Raw genomic sequence first — 20506 nt, 5'->3', positions numbered from 1 at the left:
TCTAGCTTTTTGCCAAATTTGGTGTAATTCCATTCAGCAGTTCGGGCTGTAACCTGTTTCAAAATTCCTATGGAAATTAACATGGGGAGAACATGTTTTGGGACCCCCCTTTTTTCTCGGCCCCCACTTGATGAATCACCCTGAGACTTTCAAGACAGGAGCTGACCGGAATGGGCCATTAGTTTTGAAAAATTGGCGAAGACTCATCAAACGGCGTTAAAGATATTGGCAAAAGAGAAAAACTTTTTGAATAGAAACAAGGTCCTAACTATAACTATAAGTTTTGGTCTTGAGATAAAATCCTATTTTAAGTTAAACTTAACCCCTTCGCTGCCAGGCCTTTTCCCCCTTCCTGTGCCATGCCCTTTTTTGCCTATTTGGGGTAGTGCGCGCTGAGGCCCCTGTAACTTTTTGACCACATAAGGTATCCACGCCAAATTTGCGAACTTTTCTTCCATCATCATGGGGATTCTGAAGGTACTCAGGGATTGTGGATTCCCCTGGAGGGGTCACAGAAATGAGCCAAAATACAGCAAAATTTAGGTTTTTTGGGGGGAAATGGGAAAAACGGGCTGCAAATGAAAGTATCTGGGCTTTTCCCTGTAAATTTTATCAAAAAAGGGTTTGTGGGGCTGAAATCACCATTTTCCCAGCTTTTAGGGGATACCAGACTTTTGTCAGAAACCCAGCATTTTTTACACAGTTTTGGCATTTTTCTGGGACATAGCCTATTTTTGCTATTTTTTGTGCTTTCAACCTCCTTCCAGTTAATGGTAGAAATGGGTACCAAAGCAATAATGGATCCTGGAATGCTATACATTTTAGAGAAGTAGACACAATTCTGAATTCAGCAAGGGGTAATTTGTGTAGATCCATCAAGGTTTCTTTATAGAAACTAACAGTTAAATATAGGATAAATTGAAAATTTGTTGAAAAAAGCGCCTTTTGTGTCAACGTTTTCACCTGTAACTTCTTCTAATTTTGACAGCTCTTTGAAAGCAATATACCATTACATCCGCTGGACATTACTGGTTGTGGGGATATATAGGACTTGTAGGTTCACCAAGGACCCGACGAACCCAGAGCCAAAAACTGAGCAGCAACTTGCAATGGTTTTTTATTATGTAGCGAGTATATAGTAATTATTCTGTAAAAATGTGTACATGGAAAAATCGGTATGAAAGACACCTATGTATTTCTGAAATGGGAACAAAATATAGAGTTCAGAAACAGTAGATATTTGCACATTTCCAAAATTGGGATACTCATACTAGCATGAGAATTATCAGTCATTTTTTAGAATGACTTCTTTTTTACACAATGTCTTTCATTTGGAAGGCAGAAATGCATCGAAAGTCAATAGGTAATAACAGTTCCTTTACAAATATGAATTACACTAAGTCTCCCGATAACAATGGTACCTCACTTGTAGGGGTAGGTATAGTGCCCACGACAGGAAATGGCTGAAAACCCAACGTGAACACACCACATTTTCACAATGCAAAATTACCCTTTTTTAGCAAAGTGCCTAGCTGTAGTTTTTTAACCCTAGCTCTGCCGGCACCTAGGGAAACTTAGCAAACCTATACATTTTTGAAAACTAGACACCCAGGGGAATCCAGGATGGGGTGACTTGACTGCCTCCCACCAGGTTCTGTTACCCAGAATCCCTTGCAAACCTAAAAAATTGGCACAAAAAAAAACCTTTTCCCCACACGTCTCTGGTGGAAAGTTCTGGAATCTGCGTGGATCCACAAATTTCCACCCACCTCGCATTCCCCAAAGTCTTCCGAGAAAAATGGTTCCTCACTTGTGTGGGTCAGCCTAGTTCCCGCGACAGGAAACGGCGCAAAACGTAAGGTGGACACACCATAATTTCGTAGCAAAAAATGACCCTTTTTTGGCAAAGTGCCTAGCTGTAGTTTTTTAACCATAGCTCTGCCGGCACCTAGGGAAACCTAGCAAACCTATACATTTTTGAAAACTAGACACCCAGGGGAATCCAGGAGGGGGTGACTTGACTGTCTCCCGCCAGGTTCTGTTACCCAGAATCCCTTGCAATACTAAAAAATTGCCAAAAAAACGCATTTTCCCCTCATTTCTCTGGTGGAAAGTTCTGGAATCTGCGTGGATCCACAAATTTCCACCCACCCCGCGTTCCCCAAAGTCTTCTGAGAAAAATGGTACCTCACTTGTGTAGGTCAGCCTAGTGCCCGCGACAGGAAACGGCGCAAAACGTAATGTGAACACACCTCAATTTTGTTGCGAAAAATGACCCTTTTTAGGCAAAGTGCCTAGCTGTAGTTCTTGAACCATAGCTCTGCCGGCACCTAGGGAAACCTAGCAAACCTATACATTTTTGAAAACTAGACACCCAGGGGAATCCAGGATGGGGTGACTTGACTGCCTCCCACCAGGTTCTGTTACCCAGAATCCCTTGCAAACCTAAAAAATTGGCACAAAAAAAAACCTTTTCCCCACACGTCTCTGGTGGAAAGTTCTGGAATCTGCGTGGATCCACAAATTTCCACCCACCTCGCATTCCCCAAAGTCTTCCGAGAAAAATGGTTCCTCACTTGTGTGGGTCAGCCTAGTTCCCGCGACAGGAAACGGCGCAAAACGTAAGGTGGACACACCATAATTTCGTAGCAAAAAATGACCCTTTTTTGGCAAAGTGCCTAGCTGTAGTTTTTTAACCATAGCTCTGCCGGCACCTAGGGAAACCTAGCAAACCTATACATTTTTGAAAACTAGACACCCAGGGGAATCCAGAAGGGGGTGACTTGACTGTCTCCCACCAGGTTCTGTTACCCAGAATCCCTTGCAATACTAAAAAATTGCCAAAAAAACGCATTTTCCCCTCATTTCTCTGGTGGAAAGTTCTGGAATCTGCGTGGATCCACAAATTTCCACCCACCCCGCGTTCCCCAAAGTCTTCTGAGAAAAATGGTACCTCACTTGTGTAGGTCAGCCTAGTGCCCGCGACAGGAAACGGCGCAAAACGTAATGTGAACACACCTCAATTTTGTTGCGAAAAATGACCCTTTTTAGGCAAAGTGCCTAGCTGTAGTTCTTGAACCATAGCTCTGCCGGCACCTAGGGAAACCTAGCAAACCTATACATTTTTGAAAACTAGACACCCAGGGGAATCCAGGATCGGGTGACTTGACTGCCTCCCACCAGGTTCTGTTACCCAGAATCCCTTGCAAACCTAAAAAATTGCCCAAAAAAACACATTTTCTCCACATTTCTCTGGTGGAAAGTTATGGAATCTGCGTGGATCCAAAAATTTCCACCCACCCGCGTCCCCTAAAGTCTTCCAAGAAAAATCGTACCTCACTTGTGTGGGTCGGCCTAGTGCCCGCGACAGGAAACGGCGCAAAACGCAACGTGGACACACCTCAATTTTGCTGTGAAAAATGACCCTATTTTGGCAAAGTGCCTAGCTGTAGTTTTTGAACCATAGCTCTGCCGGCACCTAGGGAAACCTAGCAAACCTATACATTTTTTAAAACTAGACACCCAGGGGTATCCAGGATGGGGTGACTTGACTGCCTTCCACCAGGTTCTGCTACCCAGAATCCCTTGCAAACCTAAAAAAATTGCCCAAAAAAACACATTTTCCCCACATTTCTGTGGTGGAATGTTCTGGAATCTGCGGGGATCCACAAATTTCCACCCACCCCGTGTTCCCCAAAGTCTTCCGATAAAAATGGTACTTCACTTGTGTGGGTCGGCCTAGTGCCCGCAACAAGAAATGGCGCAAAACGCAACGTGGACACACCTCAATTTCGCTGTGAAAAATGACCCTTTTTTGGCAAAGTGCCTAGCTGTAGTTCTTGAACCATAGCTCTGCCAGCACCTAGGGAAACCTAGCAAACCTATACATTTTTGAAAACTAGACACCCAGGGGAATCCAGGATGGGGTGACTTGACTGCATCCCACCAGGTTCCGCTACCCAGAATCCCTTGCAAACCTAAACAATTGCCAAAAAAAACACATTTTCCCCACATTTCTGTGGTGGAAAGTTCTGGAATCTGCGTGGATCGACAAATTTCCACCCACCCCGTGTTCCCCAAAGTCTTCCGATAAAAATGGTACCTCACTTGTGTGGGTCGGCCTAGTGCCCGCAACAGGAAACGGCTCAAAACGCATCGTGGACACACCTCAATTTCGCAATGAAAAATGAACCTTTTTTGGCAAAGTGCCTAGCTGTAGTTTTTGAACCCTAGCTCTGCCGGCACTTAGGGAAACCTACCAAACCCACACATTTCTGAAAACTAGACACCCGGGGGATTCCCGGGAGGTATGGTTTGAGTGGATCCCCCAACGTTTCCTTACCCAGAATGCCCTGCAAACCTCAAATTTAGCTGAAAAAAATCACATTTTTCACACATTTTTGTGTGTGAAAGTTGTGGTATCACCGGGCTGATACAAATTAACTACCACCCAGCATTCCCCCGGGTCTCCCGATAAAAATGGTGCCTCACTCGTGTGGGAGGCCCAAGTACCCGCGATAGGCAAGGGCCCAAAACGTATTGAGGCGACATGAAAATTGCCTACCTCAAAACGACCTGGTTTTGAAAGGGTGGTTACCTGGGTTTTTGGCCTGGTGCTCGGCGGCCACCTAGGGGAACCTACCAAACCCACACATTTCAGAAAACTAGACACCAGGGGGATTCCAGGGAGGTATGGCTTGCGTGGATCCCCCAACGTTTCCTTACTCAGAATGCCCTGCAAACCTCAAATTTAGCTGCAAAAATCACCTTTTTCACACATTTTGTGTGGGAAAGTTGTGGCATCACTGGGCTGACACAAATTTCCTACCACCCAGTGTTCCCCCGGGTCTCCCGATAAAAACGGTGCCTCACTCGTGTGGGAGGCCCAAGTACCCGCGACAGGCAAGGAACCAAAATGTATTGAGGCGGCATGAAAATTGCCTACCTCAAAACGACCTCGTTTTGCAAGGGGGGTCACCTGGGTTTTTGGCCCGGTGCTCGGTGGTCACCTAGGGGAATCTACCAAACCCACACATTTCTGGAAACTAGACACCCGGGGGATTCCAGGGAGGTATGGCTTGCGTGGATCCCCCAAAGTTTCCTTACCCAGAATGCCCTGCAAACCTCAAATGTAGCTGAAAAATTCACCTTTTTCACACATTTTTGTGTGGGAAGTTGTGGCATCACCGGGCTGACACAAATGTCTTACCACCCAGCGTCCCCCAGGTCTCCTGATAAAAACGGTGCCTCACTCGTGTGGGAGGCCCAAGTACCCGCAACAGGCAAGGGCCCAAAACGTATTGAGGCGACATGAAAATTGCCTACCTCAAAACGACCTGGTTTTGCAAGGGGGGTCACTTGGGTTTTTGGCCCGGTGCTCGGCGGCCACCAAGGGGAACCTACCAAACCCACACATTTCTGAAAACTAGACACGCGGGGGATTCCAGGGAGGTATGGCTTGCGTGGATCCCCCAACATTTCCTTACCCAGAATGCCCTGCAAACCTTAAATTTAGCTGAAAAATTCACCTTTTTCACACATTTTTGTGTGGGAAAGTTGTGGCATCACCGGGCTGACACAAATTTCCTACCACCCAGCGTTACCCCGGGTCTTCCGATAAAAACGGTGTCTCACTCATGTGGGAGGCCCAAGTACCGCGACAGGCAAGGGCCCAAAACGTATTGAGGCGACATGAAAATTGCCTACCTCAAAACGACCTGGTTTTGCAAGGGGGGTCACCTGGGTTTTTGGCCCGGTGCTCGGCAGCCAACTAGGGGAACCTACCAAACCCACACATTTCTGGAAACTAGACACCCGGGGGATTCCAGGGAGGTATGGCTTGCGTAGATCCCCCAACATTTCCTTACCCAGAATGCCCTGCAAACCTCAAATTTAGCTGAAAAATTCACCTTTTTCACACATTTTTGTGTGGGAAAGTTGTGGCATCACCGGGCTGACACAAATTTCCTACCACCCAGCGTTCCCCCGGGTCTCCTGATAAAAACGGTGCCTCACTCGTGTGGGAGGCCTAAGGACCTGCCACGGGCAGAAAGACTGTGATAATTGGGGGTGGTGAGGGGGCATGGGTCTGCCCATTTTGGGCAGCCCCACCCCTATTTTTATTTTTTGCAGAAATTCCCTGGTGTCTAGTTTGCTTTTTGCCCCCCTGGGGGGGCAGATTGGGGGCTACTGCCCCCATCTGCCCCCCAGGGGGGCGCAAAAAGACTACATTGTGCCAAAATAATCAGGAGGGAGCAAAGGACCTTGCCCAAGGGACCGCTCCCTCCCTGGTGTCTAGTGGGTGGATCCCTGCTTGGGGATCGCCCTCCTGTGGCGATCCCCAAGCAGGCATCCACTGGGGAGGGGTACCATTGGAAAGGAGAGATTCTCCCTTTCCAACGATACCCCTCCCGTCTTTCTACATGCTCAGGGGGCTGAGATAGCCCCCTGAGCACGTAGTAAGAGAAACAGAAATGACCCTCTTGGCTCATTTCAGTTTCACTTTCAGTGTAATGACGTCGGCGCGACGTGTGCGCTGATCGTTATTACACTGAAAGCAGGGGGGGGCCTCGGGAGATGGGGAAGCTCTTCCCCAGCTCCCGAGGCTATTTTTAGTGAAAGGGAATCCCTCATGACGAGCTGGACCCGTCATGGGCACAGCGCGACTGTGTTCCATGACGAGTCCAGCTCGTCATGGGCACAGAAGGGGTTAAGTTAAACTTAAGTTAGGATTTTGTCTTAAAACCAAAACTTAAGACAATCTTAAAACAAAATCCTAACTTAAATTTAATTTAAGTTTAACTTAAGTTAGGATTTTGTCTAAAGACCAAAACTTAAAACAAACTTAAGACAAAATCCTAACTTTAGTACTCCTAAATGCCTTTTGTGAATATCAAAAGTCATAAAGTTAGGATTTTTTTCTCAGATTACTTTTGTGAATTGGGCCCACTCTTAGCATTGTTAGGAGCAAACTCTGCAGTCCACAAGTACTCAGGCCAGTCACCTTCTTCGTCCAATAAAAAGAGTAGGAGATATTGTTACAACTCTTGATTGGTTCTCTCAGTCTGTCCTTCAGTTTCCAGATGGAAACTAGTTGAATATCGTTTTTTTTCTATTTTTAAACTTCTGGTATAAGCTCCCCAAAATGTTGATACAAACTGGGAGCCCCAATCCGTAACTATGATCTTAGGGATTCCATGAGTTTGAATTATGTGTTGATTAAAGAGTTGTGTCAATTGTTTTGCTGTGGGGATTCCTTTTAAGGCCATGAAATGCATCATTTTATTGAAGGTGTCTACGCAAACTAAGATTGTATTGTAACCTTGACTCGAAGGGAGGTCAACTATTAGGTCTAAGGAAAGTGTGTGCCAAGGGTACGGAGGTATGGGTAGTGTTTGCAATAACCCTATGGGAGCTTACTATTCAGATTTTCCCGAGCACAGCTCTCGCAGTCAACTCCATATTGCTATATGTCCTGATTCATGTGCGGCCACCAAAACCTCCTTTTGATCAGATCCTCTGTCTTTTTTTATTCCTATATGTCCAGTTCAAGGAATTTTGTGGCATTTGTACAGTACTTGTGTCTGTAATCCCTTTGTGGGTACAGATAAGGTTTCATCCTGGTAAGGCAATTCATCTCTGATCTCTCTCCTTGGATCTCCATTAGCCCATCCTCCCTATTCTTCACCCTTCAAGGACTGTCAAAATTGTTTTTCAAAGGTCTCCTCTGACATTGCTCCAATGAATCTTTCTTGCGGTATTATTTTCTGATCTTCAATTGGTCTTTTTTGATTTTCAGTGTCGAGCCTGGATAGAATATCCGCTTTTCCATTCTTGGCTGTCTGTAAGTTATGACAAAATAATAATCTGAGAAGTTAAAGACCATCTGAGTTGTTGAGGCATCAAGGTTTGTGACGATAAAAAAAAAAAGAAATCCTATGATCTGTAAACACAGTCACTCTATGTCTTGCACCCATTAAATAATGCCTCCACTCCTTGAAGGCATCTTTCATGGCCAAGAGTTCCTTGTCAGTGATGGTATAGTTAACCTCCACTGGATTTAATTTTCAAGAATGATAAGCTACCGGACGCAATTGTCCTGTTTTCTTGTGTCTTTGAGAGAGAACCCCTCCAATGGCGAACTCAGAAGCATCTGTCTCTAAATAGAAAGGCTCGGACGGATGTGCATGAAGAAGGACTGGAGATGTAGTAAGACTCCTCTTTAAAGAGTTAAAGGCTTCTGCCGCTTCTTCTGACCATTCAAAGGGTGCTCCTTTCTTCAACAGTTTGGTAAGAGGTATGATTTTTTTCGTGTATGAATCTTCTGTAGAAGTTTGAGAATCCAATGTAACTGTGAATTTCTTTTTCTGTTGTGGGTGATTTCCATTCTGTGACTGCCTCAATGTTTTGTTCGTCCATGGTAACACCAGAAGGAGAGAGGACGAATCCCAAAAATTCCAGTGTAGTGACATTGAACAGGCATTTCTCAAGCTTTGCATGCAAGGTGTTTTCCCTCAATCATTGTAAAACTGACCTAACTTGCCTTTGATGTTCCTCTGTGGTATCTGAATAGATTAAGATAATGTCAATTTACACAATTGCACACTTATCAATAAATTTGCTCAACAAGTTGTTTATAAAATGCTGGAATTTTGCGGGGGCATTGCAGAGACAATACGGCATCACCTAGTACTCCAGTAAACCACACTTGGTTCTAAATGCTGTTTTCCATTCATCACCCTTCCGCAGCCTAATCAATGGTACGCCTCTCTAAGGTCCAATTTGGTGTCAATTTTTGCTCCCTGTACTTAATCTAGGAGCACGAAGATGAGAGGCAATGGATAACAGTATTTGATGGTAATTCTGTTGATTGTCCTGTAGTCAATGCAAGTTCTTAACTCTCCTTCTTTCTTCAGCACGAAGAAGAGTGGTGAAGAAACTGGCAATTGAGATGGTCTGATGAACCCTTTGTCCAAATATTTTTCAAGATAATCCTTCAGATGTTGGTTCTCTTTTTCAGTCAGGGCAGAAATCCGACTGCAAGGTAAGTTCACTCCTGGCTCGAATTCTATCTTGCTGTCATAGGATCTATAAGGCGGAAGCCTTTCAGATTCCACTTCAATAAATACATCTGCATAGTCCTCATATTCTTTTGGACTTTCATTAGTTTGTATTACACAGACTGAGTCTCCATTCTCACAAAGTTGAGTCTCTGTGTTTGAATCTCGTCGGGAGTCTTTATGAGTGAAACAGTTTTCTTTGCAATAATCTGAATTCAATTCAATTGTTTGTGGATTCCAGTGGGATTGTGTTCTGTCAGCCAGGGGAGTCTTAGAATAAGTTGAAACTGTGGGGCATCGATCAGATTAAACTGCAGAATTTCCTTGTGACCCTCTGAGGTTAGTAGTTGTACTGGTTCAGTATGGCTGGTTATGGGTCCTGATGACAGATTGGTGCCATCTACCACTTGGACTGCTTAGCTTCTTTCTTTTCTTATCACAATTAGTCCGATGAACTTGGCGAACTTCTGATCACAAAAATTCCCCGTGGCCCCAGAGTCAATCATGACCAAAATTTATTTCAGGACAATGTCTCAAAATTTTAAGGTCATCGATAGGATCAGATGAGGGGACGATACTTGCAATGTATTGGCTAGCTGGTGATTTGTTGGAGTTGTTTCCTCTTTTGCACGCCCCAATCCAACTCCGCTTACTGGTGGTGCTGCAAGTTTTCCTTTAACGGTATCTTGATTTTTTTAGGATATATCTTTACAAATTGTCCACTTCCTCCACAATAGAGACACAATTTGTTTTGCAGTCTTTTCTCTTTCTCTTCTTTGGTTAATGGGGCTCTTATTGTGCCTATTTGCATTGGTTCTGAACCCGATGTATCTTCTACAGACTTAGATAAATCTGTTTTTATTCTATTGAAATGTGGTACACTTGATCTAAATTCTTTTTTCTTTTCGCCTCTTTTCCCATTTTGAGGAAAGTCTATTTCTAAGACTAAATGCACCAATGCCGAAATCTCTGTTGGAAGATTAGTAATTTTTGCTAGTGCATCCTTTAATTCATCTTTTAAACCTCGATAGAAGACTGCAGCTCGTTTATTTTCTGGCAATTCCGTTTCCACCACCAGTTTGCTGAACTGGGCCAGGTAAGCAACCAGCTCTCTATTTCCTTGCTTTAGTTCTAACAATTCATTATCTGTTGCTTTTTTTTTTATTATTATAATATTTTTATTTATTAACAGGCTGACAAGTAAAACATACATTAATACATGTACTAGCAGACATATATATAAAATAAAGAAAACAGAGATGAAAGGGAAAGACAAAAGAAAGTAAAAAAATATATAGATTCTCCAATAAATTATAACGTTCTTTCAACACAAGGCCAAAATAAAGAGCTCTGGAGACAAGTTATAAAGAAAAAAGAAAGAAGCCCGTTATTAGACGCATTAAAGCTCAATGTTTGACTATGTTTAACAGGAGGAGAGAGCGCCATCATTCCACAAAGGTTCCCCAGTTTTTTTCATATTTACTCAATGAGCGTGTTCCCCAAAGATTCGCTAATGCTAGCTCCATCGAGTGAATCTCGGTTACAAGTGCCCACCAATCCCAGACCGTAGGTGGTTCGGAGCAGGTCCAAGCTCTGGCCAAAGTTAATTTGGCACATGACATAAGTATAGTAACCAAGGCAGCCTGTGGGAAAGAGATAGGATAAATATCTAACAAAACCGATGCAGCAGTAAATATGGGCAGCTAAATCAGCTTAATTTTCAAAACCTTCTGAATGTCCCCCCAAAAGGCCTTAAGATTGGGACAAGAGAACAGCATATGTGCCAGGTCGGCTGCCTCGGCGGAGCATTTGGGGCATTTCGTACGATCGCTGTAGGAGTTGTTAGAGGACCATTTGGAGATTCTTTCGGGCGTGTAATATAACATGCAGGTCGTTCTAAATTGTTGGAGCCTTAAACTAGATGATCGTACTCGCTTATTAATATTTGACAGGGAACACTCTATCTCTTTTGATGTTATATTTAGACCTAGTAGTCTGCCCCACTTATCAGCTAGTTTAAGGCAGTCGTTTGATTTAAGACCGATTAAGAGACTATAAGTATCACTTATTACTGACTTGTTTTTAAAAGAGTATAGACAGGTCCATATGTCGCTATCCGAAACCTCCTGAACCAGTTTTTTGTTGATCAGATAGTCGTGCATCTGTAGGTGTTTGTACCTCATAGTTTCAGGTAGATCATATAACAATTTAAGAGTGTTAAAATCTAGAAACCCTTGTGTACCATATAGATCCCCTAAAACACTAATGCCTAACCTAGACCAGCTATGAGCGTTGTTATCATTGAAGATTCCCGGGAGACACGGATTGCCCCACAGCTGTAACTTTGAATGGAAGAAAGTAGTTTTGCAGTAAGTTAATATATTGCCCCAAATCTTTATTAAGTCTCTTGCGGTCTTGAATTTGACCCTTTTGAAGGAGTTAGGGTCATTTGCTCGTAGCAAAAACATATTTGAATCATGTTTTAACATAAAGGAATGAAAAACAGTGCCCTTCCTCTGTTAAGTAGAGAGCGGAAGCATATAACAAAAGCAGACCAAAATTACATCTTAAAATCAGGAAAATTAAGCCCTCCCTCATTCGTATTGTTTTTCAGAAGATTCAGCAACCTTCTCGCTTTTGTGTAGCCCCAGATAAATCTGCTGAGTGCTCCATCTAGTTGCTTAAAAAACAAATTGTTTAGTGCCAGTGGGATAGATCGAAATAATTACACGAATTTAGGCAGCACCTTCATCTTAATTAGATTGATTCTGCCAATTAGATTCAAGGGTAGTCTGTGCCACTTTTTTAATAGTAGAATAGTAGATTTGGTTAATTTGTTGTAATTTATATTATTAATTTCCTGTAGTTTGGCCGTTATTTTGACCCCAAGATATGTAGCAACTTTACAAATCTCGGTAACCGCCACGGCTGGGGTGTAGTTAGCTATAACTTGCGTCTTTTGTAGATTAAGTTTATAACCAGACACTTTCCCGAATTTACCAGCCTCTAGGACGATACCTTGTAGTGCCTCCACAATATCCTGTGAATAGACCACAATATCGTCGGCATATGCTGTTATTTTTAGCACCTGTGAACCGGATCTAAAATGTACCATCTGGGTTTGGGACTGAAGAGCAAACAAAAATGGTTCCAATGAAAGGGCAAATAAGAGAGGTGAAAGGGGGCATCCCTGACGAGTGCTGCGTAAGATTAAGAAATCTGGAGAGGTCAGGCCCCCCATAACTGTTGCAGGCCGTTGGGTTATCATACAGCGCCTGTATACCCCGCATAAATTGCCCCCCAAACCCTATTTTAGACAGGACACACCAGAGATAGTCCCACCCCACTCGGTCGAAAGCCTTCTCGGCATTTAATAAGATCATGCCGAGTGGGGTGGACTCTAGCTCTGCTACATCAAATGCCGTAATGGCCATGTGTACGTGCGTTGTAGTATCTCTCCCAGTTATGAACCCATGTTGCTGTGGGTTAATAATTTGAGGCAAAATAGGGGACAGTCTTAATGCTAAAATCTTTGCAAATATTTTTGCGTCAGTATTTATCAGAGATATGGGTCGGTATGACCCTCTCTCCTCCTTCGGCTTGTCTTTCTTCAAAAAAAGAGATTATTTTCGCCCTGTTCCATGATTTAGGAGCTTTTCCGTTTAGCCCAACAGATTGCACTACCTTCAGTTGCAAAGATTCCAATTCCACTAAACACGCTTTATATATCTCCAGAGGTATTGTATCCTCCCCCGCCGCTTTCCCTGCAGGTAGTAAAGCTATGGCCTGATGTAATTCTGACATGGTTATATTGTCAGACAATGAGTCCATTCCTGATATGTTCTGTATGTTTGTTAAGTGTTCGTCAACATATTCCCGTATTATGTATAGATTAGGTGCGGTTTCTGGGGTATATAATGTTATCTGTTGCTTGCAATGCCTTTCTTCTATCAAATATTCGGAGAAACTCCTTTTTGTATTCATCTAGCTCGTATAATATTGGATCATCCTTTGCAACCAAAGGCATTGACCACAACGCTGCAACCCCACTGAGATATGACCAAAAAAAGCAGCACAAGACTGTGCATCGGGAAAAACTTTTGGGCGACACATGAAATGGAAAGAACATTGAGTCAAGAAAATGTGGGTTTTTTGAAAGTCTATATTAAAACGTTCGGGGGCTAATGGAATTACTAGTGATAGTGAGTGAACAACTTGGGTGGGAGTGAATGATATTGAACTATTTGTGGGTCTAGTGTCCTCTAATGTTTGAGTTTTAAACACTCCCCTAGAAACTATCTCACCCATTCTATTGGCTACTTCTGAAGTTTTTTGTCTAGAAGTTATTATCTCCAATTTCAAGGTTTTGCTTTCTTCTCTCACAGCCTCTAGGTCCTTTTGAATACTCCCCAAAATGTCACTTAAATGTTTTAGGTCGGGTGTAATTTACCAAGTGGGGACTTCACTCTGTCAGGAAACTATGAGTTTTACTGGATTACACAGGAGCAAAATGATGCTAGTTCGCAATGCCCCTCCTAGGACACCTCTGCAATAGCTCAATTATACCTCATGCAGACATGGCCCAAAGAGGGAAAGGGGATGGGGAGAGAGAAGAGACAGCCAAGATATGGTGTTTTCGCTTCCAATGGCCATGTGTGTATGTATCTCCGTCTTCTGTTCTATTGACAATATTCTGGCCCCTTCCTTGGTGGAGTTAAGCTGAAAACTGTAATGAAATATTAGGTCTCAACATACGCATATTTGTGTATATTATCTACTGGCGGTCGCCAGTAGATAGTTATAGTTAGGACCAAGTTTCCATAGGAAATCTCAAAATTCTATTTTGAATAACTTTGGCGCCAATTGACGAATCTTCGCGAAATTTTCAAAACTAATGGGGCGCTCTGCTCCGCTCCTACCCTGAAAGTCTCGGGGTGATTCGTCAAGCGGGGGCCCAGAAAAAGGGGGGGTCCCAAAACACGTTTTCCCCATGGATTTTTCCATAGGGACGTCGCAGCTACAGCCCGAACGGCTGAACAGAATTACGTGAAATTTGGCAGAGAGGTAGCCATAAGGTCCGTTTGGTGCCTTTTGCAGGTTTGGTGTAAATCTGTTCATTATTTTCTGAGAAAATAGCATTTAAATCAATATATATATCTATACGCGCGCAGCGTGCGCACAGGGTGCGCGCACTCGGCCGTCCGCGAGCGCACTTCTGATTGGTTGTTACATCTTAGTAAACATTCGAATCGGTCGAAACCAGGAAGTGTCGGCCGCCATTTTGTCTCTCGCACTGAGAGGGGGGTGAAACATAAAGGACAAAAACATGTAAAGGGGTCACGCTGGACAGTTCCTGACCCCCTAGCAGGGGTCAAGGGGTCCCAGGAGGTCCTCCAAGGGCAATTAAAAAAATGTAATTTTTTTCGGCAAATCGCCGAGTGTGCGAAGCGTGCGCGCACTATAGAAATGTAAAAAATTCTGCGAGGTTCGCGCAGCGTGCGCGCACGCTGTAAATGCTTAAAAATAAAATTGCAATGTCAATCCCCCCGTGTGCACACGCTGCGTGGAGCGAAGTGTGCGTGCATGGCTTATCCAATAATAATAGATTATACCAAAACCCTTAACAACAAAGCGTATCATGTGTCCTCCTTGTGCGGACGGTGCGCGAAGCGCACCGTGCGTACATGGCCCATTAAGCGTAACGTGGGCGCGCGGTGCGCGTAGCGCACTGCGTGCCCACCGTGCTTGCACGGTGCGCAAAGTGCACCATGCGTGCACGGCACTAACTGCGTAAAGTGGGCGCGCGGTGCGCAAAGCGCACCGCGTGCTCACCGTGCGCGCACGGAACGAACTGCGTGAAGTGGGCGCGCTGTGTGCAAAGCGCACCGCATGCCCACCGTGCGCGCACCGTGTGTGCACGGCACGAATGGCGTAAAGTAACTTAGCATTTAAAAAACCGTACAAATTCACTGAAAAAACCATAGGTTTCACACACGTTATAGTTAGGAATTAGCATTTAAAAAACCTTGCAAATTCACTTAAAAAACCATTGGTTTCACACATGTTATAGTTAGCTGGGCATTTTCCTCTTGAAAAACCAATGAAATTCCCCCATTATAGTTAGTGCAGGCAACTATAACTCACGCGACCGTAATCCGCTGCTGATGACGTCAGATATTACATCACTGATGACATATGTGTCTTTCTGAAAAAAAAAAATATATATATGTATAGCTAAAAAAAAAAGGAAGAAGACATGGGTATATAAATGTGTAAATACAGTGATGTAATATCTGACGTCATCAGCAGCGGATTACGGTCGCGTGAGTTATAGTTGCCTGCACTAACTATAACGGGGGAATTTCATTGGTTTTTCAAGAGGAAAATGCCCAGCTAACTATAACATGTGTGAAACCTATGGTTTTTTAAGTGAATATATATATATATATATATATATGTAGTAGAGAGAGAGTAGTAGAGAGTAGTCGAGAGTAGTAGAGTGAGTAGTAGAGAGTAGTAGAGAGTGAGTAGTAGAGATAGTAGTAGAGAGTAGTAGAGTAGTAGAGAGTGAGTAGTAGAGAGTGAGTAGTAGAGAGAGTAGTAGAGAGTAGTAGAGAGTGAGTAGAAGAGAGTGAGTAGTAGAGAGCAAGTAGTAGAGAGCAAGTAGTAAAGAGTGAGTAGTGGAGAGTGAGTAGTAGAGAGTAGTAGAGAGCGAGTAGTAGAGAGCAAGTAGTAGAGAGTGAGTAGTAGAGAGTGAATAGTAGAGAGTGAGTAGTAGAGAGAGAGTAGTAGAGTGTGAGTAGTTGAGAGTAGTTGAGTGAATAGTAGAGAGTGAGTAGTAGAGAGAGAGTAGTAGAGAGGAGTAGAGAGTGAGTAGTAGAGTAGTAGAGAGTGAGAGGTAGAGAGTAGTAGAGAGTAGTAGAGTGAGTAGTAGAGAGTAGTAGAGAGTGAGCAGTAGAGAATAGTAGTAGAGAGTAGTAGAGAGTAGTGGAGAGTGAGAAGTAGAGAGTGAGTAGTAGAGAGTAGTAGCGAGTGAGTAGTAGAGAGTGAGTAGTAGAGAGAGAGTAGTAGAGAGTAGTAGCGAGTGAGTAGTAGAGAGTGAGTAGTAGAGAGAGAGTAGTAGAGAGTAGTAGAGAGTGAGTAGTAGAGAGTGAATAGTAGAGAGTAGTAGAGAGTGAGTAGTAGAGAGAGAGTAGTAGAGAGTGAGTAGTAGAGAGTAGTAGAGTAGTAGAGAGTGAGTAGTAGAGTAGTAGAGAGTAGTCAGTCAGTGTCAGTCAGTGTCAGTCAGTGTCAGTCAGTGTCAGTCAATCAGTGTTAGTCAGTGTCAGTCAACCAGTGTCAGTCAGTCAGTGTCAGTCAATCAGTGTCAGCCAGTGTCAGTCAGTCAGTGTCAGTCAATCAGTGTTAGTCATTGTCAGTCAGTCAGTGTCAGTCAATCAGTGTCAGTCAGTGTCAGTGTCAGTCAGTGTCAGTGTCAGTCAATCAGTGTCAGTCAGTGTCATCAGTCAGTGTCAGTCAGTGTCAGTCAGTCAGTGTCAGCTAGAGCAGCTCTGCTGGCCTGGTTCTCTGGCTCTAAAGCAGCTCTGCTGACCTGTTTCTCTCCCTCTAAAGCAGCTCTGCTGACCTGGTTTCTCTGGCTCTATAGCAGGTCTGCTGACCTGGTTCTCTGGCTCTAGAGCAGCTCTGCTGACCTAGTTCTTAGGCTACAGAGCAGCTCTGCTGATTTGGTTCTCTGGCTCTACAACAGCTCTGCTGACCTGGTTCTCTGGCTCTAAAGCAGCTCTGCTGACCCGGTTCTATGGCTCTAAAGCAGTTCTGCTGACATGGTTCTCTGGCTCTAGAGCAGCTCTGCTGACCTGGCTCTCTCCCTCTAGAGCAGCTCTGCTGACCTGGTTCTCTCCCTCTCAAGCAGCTCTACTGACCTGGTTTCTCTGGCTCTACAGCAGCTCTGCTGACCTGGTTCTCTGGCTCTAGAGCAGCTCTGCTGACCTGGTTCTTAGGCTCTAGAGCAGCTCTGCTGGCCTGGTTCTCTGGCTCTAAAGCATCTCTGCTGACCTGGTTCTCTCCCTCTAAAGCAGCTCTGCTGACCTGGTTTCTCTGGCTCTAGAGCAGCTCTGCTGACCTGGCTCTCTGGCTCTAAAGCAGCTCTGCTGACCTAGTTCTTTCCCTCTAAAGCAGCTCTGCTGACCTGGTTCTCTGCCTCTAGAGCAGCTTTGCTGACCTGGTTCTCTGTCTCTAAAGCAGCTCTGCTGACCTGGTTCTCTGGCTCTAGAGCAGTTCTGCTGACCTGGTTCTCTGGCTCTAAAGCAGTTCTCCTGACCTGGTTCTCTCCCTCTAAAGCAGCTCTGCTGACCTGGTTTCTCTGGCTCTACAGCAGCTCTGCTGACCTGGTTCTCAGCCTCTAGAGCAGCTCTGCTGACCTGGGTCTCTGGCTCTGGAGCAGCTCTGCTGACCTGGGTCTCTGGTTCTAGAGCAGCTCTGCTGACCTGCTTCTTAGGCTCTAGAGCAGCTCTGCTGACCTGGTTCTCTGGCTCTACAACGGCTCTGCTGGCCTGGTTTCTCTGGCTCTACAGCAGCTCTGCTGACCTCGTTCTCTGCACTCATGATGCATGCACCCAACTTTGCGAAAATATATTTAAAAATAATATGTTTATTATAAGTACAAATATAATATTTTGATGAATATCATAGATAATCTCTTGCACTAATATGTATATTAAAGACACATACATATCATTTTGGAACATAATTTTTTTTTGCGGGAGTCGCACACCCAGCGCGCCCCAGCACTTATATGACGTCAAGCGGGACCCGACACCGTGCAAGCATCTTGCACCATAATGCGCATGTGTCACGAATGCGCGGGAGCAGGAGTCACGGACTGGTGGCATACCAATCGCGCACATCACGTAATATTAAATGTATATGATGTAACTGAAAAACACGCAGCCGTCGCACACCATACGCGTATCCTTTATGACTTTTCTAAAATGGCGGCTATAATCCGCGTACCCACCGTGATGTGTACGCTTTGAGTGCGCAACTCCGGATTTTTTTTTAATTTGTTTTTCAAAGAAAATAATATAAATATATTAAAATAAAAAATGAATACAAAAAATGTAATCAATATTTCAGTTTGAATTTTTTTTTTTTTTTGCAATTTTCAGAAAAATATGTTGTTATTTAATGAATAAAATATTTATCAATAAACAGTTAAAAAACTGTATAAAATCAGTACAAAAAAATAGGAATAACTACTATCACACTTAAAAATTAGCATTTAAAAAACCTTTGAAATTCACTGAAAAAAAACATAGGTTTCAGAGACGTTATAGTTAGAAATTAGCATTTAAAAAAGCTTTGAAATTCACTGAAAAAACCATAGGTTTCAGAGACATTATAGTTAGAAATTAGCATTTAAAAAACCTTAGAAATTCACAGAAAAAAACATAGGTTTCAGGGGTGTTATAGTTAGCTGGCCATTTCACTTGTACAAAACCATAGAAACTCCTCTGTTATAGTTAGTTCTGCTAACTATAACTCGCCCGCCCGCAATGCACTGCTGATGATGTCACATATTGCATCATTCATGACATGGTCAGTGACATCACTGATGACATCACTGATGACATCTTAAATGACATCAAATGACAATAAAAGAAAAAATGTTTTTTTTAAAATGATATACGTTTTTAAAGTGCGCTTAAATTAATATTGTATAATAATACATTTGTTTATTGATATACAATATTAATTTAAGCGCACATTTAAAATCTTATATAAAAATTTTTTTAAAATTTTTTCTTTTATTGTCTATGACAGGATGGCGCATATAGAGCCCTCCTACTCTGAGCGCTTTTAGATACTCAGAGATGGCGCCCAAAAATAGCTCGATATTTTTTTCAAATATGCCGTTTTTCATTGGGCTCTCCTAACACTCTACAAGACGACACATATATATAGAAAATGCGAGTTTCAAATAATTACAAGATGGCGTCCCAAACGGGTTTGGTTTGTGGACTTATACATCTGTTTAGAATAAGCAATCCACTTGCGTGTCCTCGTTCTTTGAGCGCCTTTAGATACTCAGAAATGGCACTCAACACCAAATAAAATCGCTTAATGTTTGCCATTCCATGATGGCGTTCTCTATTGGGCTCTCCTTATTCCACTCACGTGCCCTCGTTTTTTGAGCTCTTTTAGATACATAGAGATGGCGCCCAAAAGATTGCTCTATCTTTGCCATTTTAAGATGGCGCTCTCTATTGGGTTCATCTTACTTCATGTGAGTTTACCAGGGTCTTTAACCACTACAAGATGGCGCCCAAAACGAGTTTGTTTTGTGGACTAACACATCTCTTTAGGATAAACAAATTATTTGTGTGACTTTTCATTGAATATCACAGATGATATTAAAAGTAACAATATAAGGCCGCAATCCATGTTTAACAATTTCAAACATAATATTGAGATGGTTTTTCTATTTTGTGAGTTAACCCGGATATCTCGTCTCACTTTTTGAATTACCAAAGCCTCTACAAAATGGCGGCCCCGTTTGCGATCATTTACGGCCAATTGTCGTTTTGACTTAACGCAGGTGTTGTACAAGGCGGGCTATTTAAAGAGTGGTTCTACGCTAGTTCCATTATCGTATGGACTGCGTGATGGAAGGACCGCTCCTGTAAACTTCAAGTAAGTGCTAGTAGGGAAACCTCTTCTAAGCCTTTTAGATGCTAGAATTCAATGGCACTAATTATGGCTAATTCATAACAGGGCTCTGTTTATAATAAACACATTTGGTACTTAATAATAATATCTTCCTATAACCAAAACGAGCAAAGTCCATCGTTTGTATAAGGTTGTTTGCGCTTTTATTTTTAATGGGACCATCATCTCTTAGATCATAATGACATATAATAATCTCCATGTATACTGTTCCAATGAGAATCATATTATCAGTATGCCCAATGGTATGCTATACCAACCTATCAGAGCAGGGGTGTATGCTTATCTAATGAGTAAATGCCTCATAGGCCTTAGCCTGTACTTAATATGGAATTTGCACTTGATGAGATATGTGATATATGATCTGAAAAAATCTTTTAACCTCTCTACCTTTACTCTGCAGATAGATATAATCCTAGACCCTAACAGGGTAAAACTGTACTGAGAGCACCATACAAATCAGAGGAAATAAATACGGTATGCTTTATTTACTCTACATGGTATTTTGAAGACCATCCTAAATGCCTAATTGATCGATTAGCATACCTTACATCCATATATTTTCTCTTTTCCTCTTGTTATATACCTAGGCTACCCACAAATCTGTTTTTTTTTTTAAAAAGGGAAAGCTTGCCGTAGACTTTATCACTGAAGGAGTACAAGATTAAGCCCCCTTTTTTTCTATTTTGGTAAGATCATGCTTTGATTCATAAAAGATTATT

This window comes from Triturus cristatus, chromosome 6 (assembly GCF_964204655.1).
Source record: "Triturus cristatus chromosome 6, aTriCri1.1, whole genome shotgun sequence".
NCBI classification, from domain to species: domain Eukaryota; kingdom Metazoa; phylum Chordata; class Amphibia; order Caudata; family Salamandridae; genus Triturus; species Triturus cristatus.
Note: the sequence above shows the minus strand (reverse complement) of the source record.